At 32.2% G+C, this 7,500-nt stretch overlaps 1 protein-coding gene across 2 annotated transcripts in view; it reads right to left on the bottom strand.

Annotated features, from left to right (window-relative positions):
* The window catches only part of LOC137638637 (monocarboxylate transporter 14-like), a 121,260-nt gene that overhangs the window by 97,635 nt on the left and 16,125 nt on the right, over window positions 1–7,500 (bottom strand). Inside the window, exon 1 of one of the 2 annotated variants that reach the window (XM_068370894.1) lies at window positions 6,815–7,119. The exons of the other annotated variant lie outside the window; for it this stretch is intronic. The gene's annotated coding sequence lies outside the window, so the exon portion shown is untranslated. Of the gene's footprint in view, window positions 1–6,814; window positions 7,120–7,500 lie in introns of those variants that run through there. 2 annotated transcript variants of the gene reach the window in all.

The raw sequence follows: 7,500 nt of genomic DNA, 5'->3' as shown, positions 1-7,500 counted from the left end.
ACATGAGCATTTTTCATAAGTAGAAATATCATAGCGATATTCTCGAAAAATAACAACACACTTTAAAAAAATAGCATCATTCCCATCAAACTACAGACATTATCATTATTATCAATACATGCTAAGCTACAACCCTAGTTAGAAAATCAGGATGCTATAAGCCCAGGGGCTTCAACAGGGAAAATAGTCCAGTGAGGAAAGGAAACAAGGAAAAATAAAATATCTGAAGAACAGTAACATTAAAATAAATATTTACTATATAAACTATAAAATCTTTAAGAAAACAAGAGGAAGAGAAATAAGATGGAATAGTGTGCCCAAGGGTCCTTAAGCAAGAGAACTCTAACCTAAGAAAGTGAAAGACCATGGTTTTAACATATGTTGGAGGTTTCTGGTCTCTAGGCGATGCCATAACCTACAACTGTAGGTTAGATATTCAAACTGCAGAAAAGAAATATATCTAAACTAAAAAGAAAATACTAATGGTGCCCTACATGTCCACTGCTAAGTGATTATTATTATTATTATTATTATTATTATTATTATTATTATCATGTCACTTTGAGCAATAGTAGAAAACATAAGATGAAAAGACATATACATGTATAGTTCCTTTATTATTATTATTATTATTATTATTATTATTATTATTATTATTATTATTATTAATACTACTTTCCAAGTTACAACCTTAGTTGGAAAAACAGGATTCAATAAGCCCAAGGGTTCCAACAGGAAAAATAGCCCAGTGTGGATAGGATATAAGGAATCAAATAGATTAGTGTGCCTGAGTGTACCCCCATGCGAGAGAACTCTACCCCAAGACAGCGGAAGTCCATGGTACAGAGGCTATGGCACTACCCAAGAATAGAGGAGAAAATACTTCAACACCTCACAAGGAGCTCTCCAAACTATTCCGGATAATTGGATGGAAATGGTCTATTGTGTGAAGCTTTTGTCTGACAACTCCAAAAGAGGGAAGCGTAAGTTTTTATAAAATGGTAATAAATCCTTTTTAATCCTAATATATATATATATATATATATATGTGTGTGTGTGTGTGTATATATATACTGTATATATATGTATATACATATATATATATATATATATATATATATATATATCGAAACTACTTTTTTTTCATGTCATTTCCTGGACCAGGTCAAATAGACTTTGGCTGAACGATTAATTTCCTTATATAATTGATATAAATACATAATCGATTGTAATCTAAATTGAAAACAATAAAATATAATTAAATTATCAGAAACATCGTCTGAATCCATACATACCTCACAAATACTTTCGTGGTTTCAATAAAAAGATATATATATATATATATATATATATTTACATATATATATATATATATATATATATATATATATATATATATATATAATATAAGGCAAAATATTCATAACTAATTATTTCTTTCATGTCATTTCCTTCCTCCGACCTGTAAGAATTTGGCTGAACGATTAATTTCCTTATATAACTATAAATTAATTGCAGTCTATCTAACTCGAAAATAATAAAATTAAATTATCAGAGACATTTTCTAAATCCACATATACCTCACATATATTTCCATGGTTTTAATATAAAGTTTATATAGAATACGAGGCAAAATATTCCAACATTGTCACGGAATAAGGCATTTTACTAGGAAACACTAAGACAGAAACACCACGTATGGTAATTAGGTAACAAATCCAAGTGGCAGACCTAAATACTTCTCATAAATGTGGGTTAGCTATGAATGGCATATCCATCACCATGATGGAGCATTACAGTATATGATTTGCACCATGCTACTCATGCTGACATGCAGGCTGTGCACTATTACGCAATCCCATTATGCAATTACGTTATTGCCAAAGCTACATGATAAAAAAAAAAAATTAATAAAAAAAAAATTTTTATACACAGCAGAAGTTTACACTGAATTGTTATATCTGATAAAGGCTGTGCTTAGTCCGACATTAACCAAAAAAAGTGCATCCTCGTGTGTGTTTTATGCGTGTGTGTATTTCATGTGCGTGTGTGTGATTGTGATCACGCGCATTTGGGTGCACGCGTGTGTCTTTGGGCAAGCCCATATGTGTGTGCGTGCGTGTGTGTATGTGTGTGATCGTATGTGAGTGTGCGCGTATGTGTGTGGGCACATGTGTGTGTGCATATCTGTGCAATTTGAGTAAAATAAAATTAAAACTCATAATGTAACCAAAAAAATAATAATTAAAATCTGACTGACCGTCAGATTTTCAGTCCGTGGTTTAGATAAGTAAATTTCTTAGAGAACGTTTTCTAAGACCACAAATTCTGGAAAACTGACAATTCACTGCCTTCAGAAAACAACAACAACAACAACAACAAAATATTCGAGATGAAAAAATCTTTAAACTGACATTTGAAATTCTAATTGTTAAGCAATGGTTTCATGAGGGTACTCCGGATACACTAAAATATCTTATTTCTCTTCCTTTTTTTTATATATGAAAGATTTGTTTTAATGCTTTTACTATTCTTAAAATATTTCACTTTAATTGTTCATCTCTTATAGTTTATCTATTACCTTATTTCAATTCCGCACTGGGATATTTTTCCCGGGTGGGTCCCTAGGCTTATAGCTTCCTGCTTTTCCAGATAGGGTTGTAGCTTAGCTAGTAGTAGTAGTAGTAGTAGTAGTAGTAGTAGTAGTAGTAGTAGTAGTAGAAGTAGTAATAATAATCTCCCCAACGCCTCTTGGCACAAAGGGCTTCAACAATAATAATAATAATCTCCTCCTACGTCTATTGGCACAAAGGGCTTCAACAACAACAACAACAACAACAATAATAATAATAATAATAATAATAATAATAACAATGGCTTTTCTAGTATTCCAGTACAAAGTTATATAAAATATGATGATATTATTTTCCACCGGAAAGTAAAATAAACATTATAAGATGCAAACTTCAGCTCCAAAATCTCTACAGTAGATCGTCATGTAGCTAATGCACACACCTGTGACAAATTTCACCGGCTCATTTTTTAACTGCAAATAACAAAGATAAGATAAAGAAATGCTACAATAAAACAATATTATTACCATTTGATACAGTATGCAAAACAACATTTGTGATAACCTGATTATATCTATTTCTTATGAGACCTGACTATTTGTTGAATTTTGTGGCTGGAAATCGTAGGTATGGAATTCAGGTTAGGCCTACTCTATTATTATTATTATTATTATTATTATTATTATTATTATTATTGTGGTAGGAGACCCTCTTTTAGGCAGGTTGAGTTAAAAGTAATGGCTGCATCGGCAGAGTTTATTTTCTTATCCAATTTTTCTATTTTCCGGATAATTCTCTTCTCTAGAGCGCTGCAATTATTATCATTATTATTATATTTTCTAAGCTACAACCCTAGTAGGCAAAGCATGATGCTATAAGCCCAAGGGCTCCAACACGGAAAATAGCCCAGTGAGGAAAGGAAACAAGGAAAAATAAAATATTTCAAGGACAGTAACAAAATTAAAATAAATAATTCCTATATAAACTATAAAAACTGGAAAAAAAAACAAGAAGAAGAGAAACAAGATAGATTAATGTGCCCGAGTGTACCCTCAAGCAAGAGATCTCTAACCCAAGACAGTGGAAGACCATGGTACAGAGGCTATGGCACTACCCAAGACTAGAGAGCAATGGTTTGATTTAGGAGTGTCCTTCTCCAAGAAGAGCTACTTACCATAGCTAAAGAGTCTCTTCTACCCTTACCAAGAAGAAAGTGGCCACTAAAGAATTTACAGTGCAGTAGGTACACCTTGAGAGAAGAAGAATTTAACAAAATTGGACTTACAAACAATTTTAGTTACAAACAGCTTATTGGAACCAATTAAGTTTGTGTGTTGAGGACCTGAAATTCAAAGACTTTTTTTTTTTTTTTCAAAATGGAAGTAAGAGAACTGCTAAAACTAAAGGTAAATGTACAGAACCAATAAAGACTGATGAAACCCACAAAATACTTGCACTTGATTGCTCAGTGGAGTTTCGAATGGGAGACATAGAGAACTCTACAGGATTTAGAAAATAAAATTTATAGGAAATAAAAAAGACCGTAGCTCTATATAATAACATTTATAAATTAAAAGAAACCTACAGCAATAAGATATTAAAAGTAGGATGACAAAATATTACATAGAAAAGAGTACATGTACAAATAAAAATAAAATGGGTTAAAAATGACTGAAAATAAAATTGACTACTAAATCATAGAAGGAAAAAGTGAATCCTCGACAGCTTTGAAAAAAAAAATTCAAGACCAAAAGAATCAATAAATGAAATGTATATCGATGGAAAGGAGAACTTAGACCTATAAAGCAATAAATGTTAAAAAAAAGAGACTATACAGTCATAAATAAGCCAAGAATTAGTGTACGACATAAACAAAAAATAAAAGCCGATTCTCATGAATCTTTGTAATAGTAAACAACATAATACATCAATAAAAAGAAACAAAGTCAGATTCTAAGGAAATGAAAATGTAAAAAAAAATAAATATAAATAAATACCAGAGCGAAAAAGCTAAACTAATAAAAAAAATTGTCAAAATTTACTGTATGTTCTGATAAATGTGACCAACCACTACATTTCAATCTCAGTTTCTAAGAGCCAATTATGATGACGTATCTTGAACGACGCTGTCAATGCTCTGATAAAAATCTGGTCATGTAGTCTAATCACACACACGAATCAAAATTGATAACTCTCAGGTCATACTTAACCTCTCTCTCTCTCTCTCTCTCTCTCTCTCTCTCTCTCTCTCTCTCTCTCTCTCTCTCTCTCTCTCTCTCATAAAAGAGGATGAATTGAGAACAGGGTCCAGGCTTCGGACTTTAAAGACAAGAAAAGCACTCTGAGTGTAGACCTCCACCCACGGCAGCTGATACTCGAAACCAGCTTGCCTTTCCCAGAATCAATTTAGACCGTAGGTGTATTTGAAGTCTGTGTGACAACCATGTGCGAACTTGGGGTTAAGGTTAGGGTTAGTTCGGTCGACCTTTGGCTGGACCTTGACAATGACCTTTGACCTAGCACATACTAGAAAAGCTCTCTGAGTGCAGACCTCCATCACGGCAACTTATTTCTCGAAACCAGCTTGCCTTTCCCAGAATCAATTAAGACCGTAGGCGTATTTGAAGTACGAGTGACAACCATGTACGAACAAGGCGTTAAGGTTAGGGTTAATTCGGTCGACCTTTGGCTCGACCTTGACCATGACCTTTGACCTAGGACTTACTAGAAAAGCACTCTGAGTGTAGACCTCCACCCACGGCAGCTTATTTCTCGAAACCAGCTTGCCTTTCCCAGAATCAATTTAGACCGTAGGCGTATTTGAAGACTGTGACAACCATGTGCGAACTTGGGGTTTAGGTTAGGGTTAATTCGGTCGACCTTTGGCTCGACCTTGACCATGACCTTTGACCTGGGACTCTCAAAGTTGAGTCACTTAAACATCTCATCATAACGATTAATCCCTGAAAACTTCACTACTCTATGGGTAAAATTATGGCCAGAAAGTTGTTCGCAAACAGACAGACAAACAAGGACGAAAACATAACCTCCCCCTAACTTCGTTGGTGGAGATAATAATGAGAGAAATAGACAAAAGTAAATTGAGTAAACCTTTTATCAACTGAAATTGATCAGAAGGTGCATTATCTACTTCTAACCTGGTTGAAGTATGCTTTCACTATCTTCAGACTGACATATATATACTAGTACTTCGAACTGATAAGAGATATCGCAGGGAAAAAAAATTGATAGAGCACTTTAATCAAATATCTAACTTAATCAGACAATTATCTATAAACTTGTGGAAGACCGGTACATGACACAAAACTTAATAATAATAATAATAATGATGATAATAATAATGATAATCACAATAATAATAATAATGATAATAATAATGATAATCACAATAATAATAATAATAATAATAATAATTATAATGATAATAATAATAATAATAATAATGATAATAATAATAATAATAATAATAATAATAATAATAATAATAATAATAATCGTAGTAGTAGTAGTAAAAGATGACGAGTATTTAGAATGCATGTACGATATGAGTTACAATACGAATTTTTTAATACTTAATATATACATCATTATTGAATAAAACATGGTTGGAACACAATATAAAACTACTTAACAGAAGACTTGGGATCATAAAAAATATTGCACAAAGCCATGTTGCAATAGAGAGATAAAAACCTTATAAGATAAGGTTATTATAAAAAAACCCAATCGAATTCAATCTCGTAGATCTAATTAAACTCTCTATCTATGGTAAGCAGCTCTTCTAGGAGAAGGACACTCCAAAATCAAACCATTGCTCTCTAGTCTTGGGCAGTGTCATACCCTCTGTGCCATGGTCTTCCATTGTCTTGGGTTAGAGTTCTCTTCCTTAAGGGTACACTCGGGTACTCTTTTCTATCTTGTTTCTCTTCCTCTTGTTTTTTATGAAGTTTTTATAGTTGATATGTGATAGATCTAATTTAATATTGTTAATGATCTTAAAATATTTGATTCTGACTGTTATTACTTCTTTTGTAGTTCATTTATTTCGTTGTTTCCTTTCCTCGCTGGGCTATTTTTTCCTTTTGGAGCCCTTGGGCTTATAGCATCATGCTTTTCAAACTAGAGTTATAGCTTTGCTAGTAATAATAATAATAATAATAATAAAAATAATAATAATAATAATAATAATAATAATAATAATAATAATTGTTATAACTTACCTTATTTTCACAGCTGATCCAGCGCCATGGTCCCCCTGGCCAATGAAGGAATCTTGCGAGTTGTTCTTATTTCTTTATTTCCTTTTTCCAATAACACTCCTTCACTCTCCTCCACCTTTCTTTGATCGCCCGGACACTTGCATGTTCATTCTAGGGCATTTACATTGTCTATTCCGTTCGGGGTCTTATAGTTAATATTTCAATGAATATATCCTGGTCCAAGTAGCACTTTGGTCAATTGATTTCTCCTACACGTATTTGGTTAATTTCAATAGATCTGTCTTATGGACGTTATTCGAGTGATAAATCAGCTACCGAATAAGATATACAAATAGATATGAAATTATTTATCCATTTAGGAATCATTAAATATTTTTATAGTCTGTCTTATGGACGTTATTCGAGTGATAAATCGGCTACCGAATAGGATATATAAATAAATATGAAATTATTTATCAATTTAGGAATAATTAAATACTTTTATAGTCTGTCTTATGGACGTTATTCGAGTGATATATCATCTACCGAATAAGATATATAAATATGAAATTATTTATCAATTTAGGAATAATTAAATATCTTTATCGAAAGATTTTCACCACCATCTATTTATCTATCTTTATATTAAAAGTGTGATCGCTTAAGGTTCTGATGAAGAGCCATGGAAAAAAGAAGAAAAAATTGAC

This window comes from Palaemon carinicauda, chromosome 3, assembly GCF_036898095.1.
Source record: "Palaemon carinicauda isolate YSFRI2023 chromosome 3, ASM3689809v2, whole genome shotgun sequence".
Lineage (NCBI taxonomy): Eukaryota > Metazoa > Arthropoda > Malacostraca > Decapoda > Palaemonidae > Palaemon > Palaemon carinicauda.
This window is presented reverse-complemented; position numbering and strand designations above follow the sequence as displayed.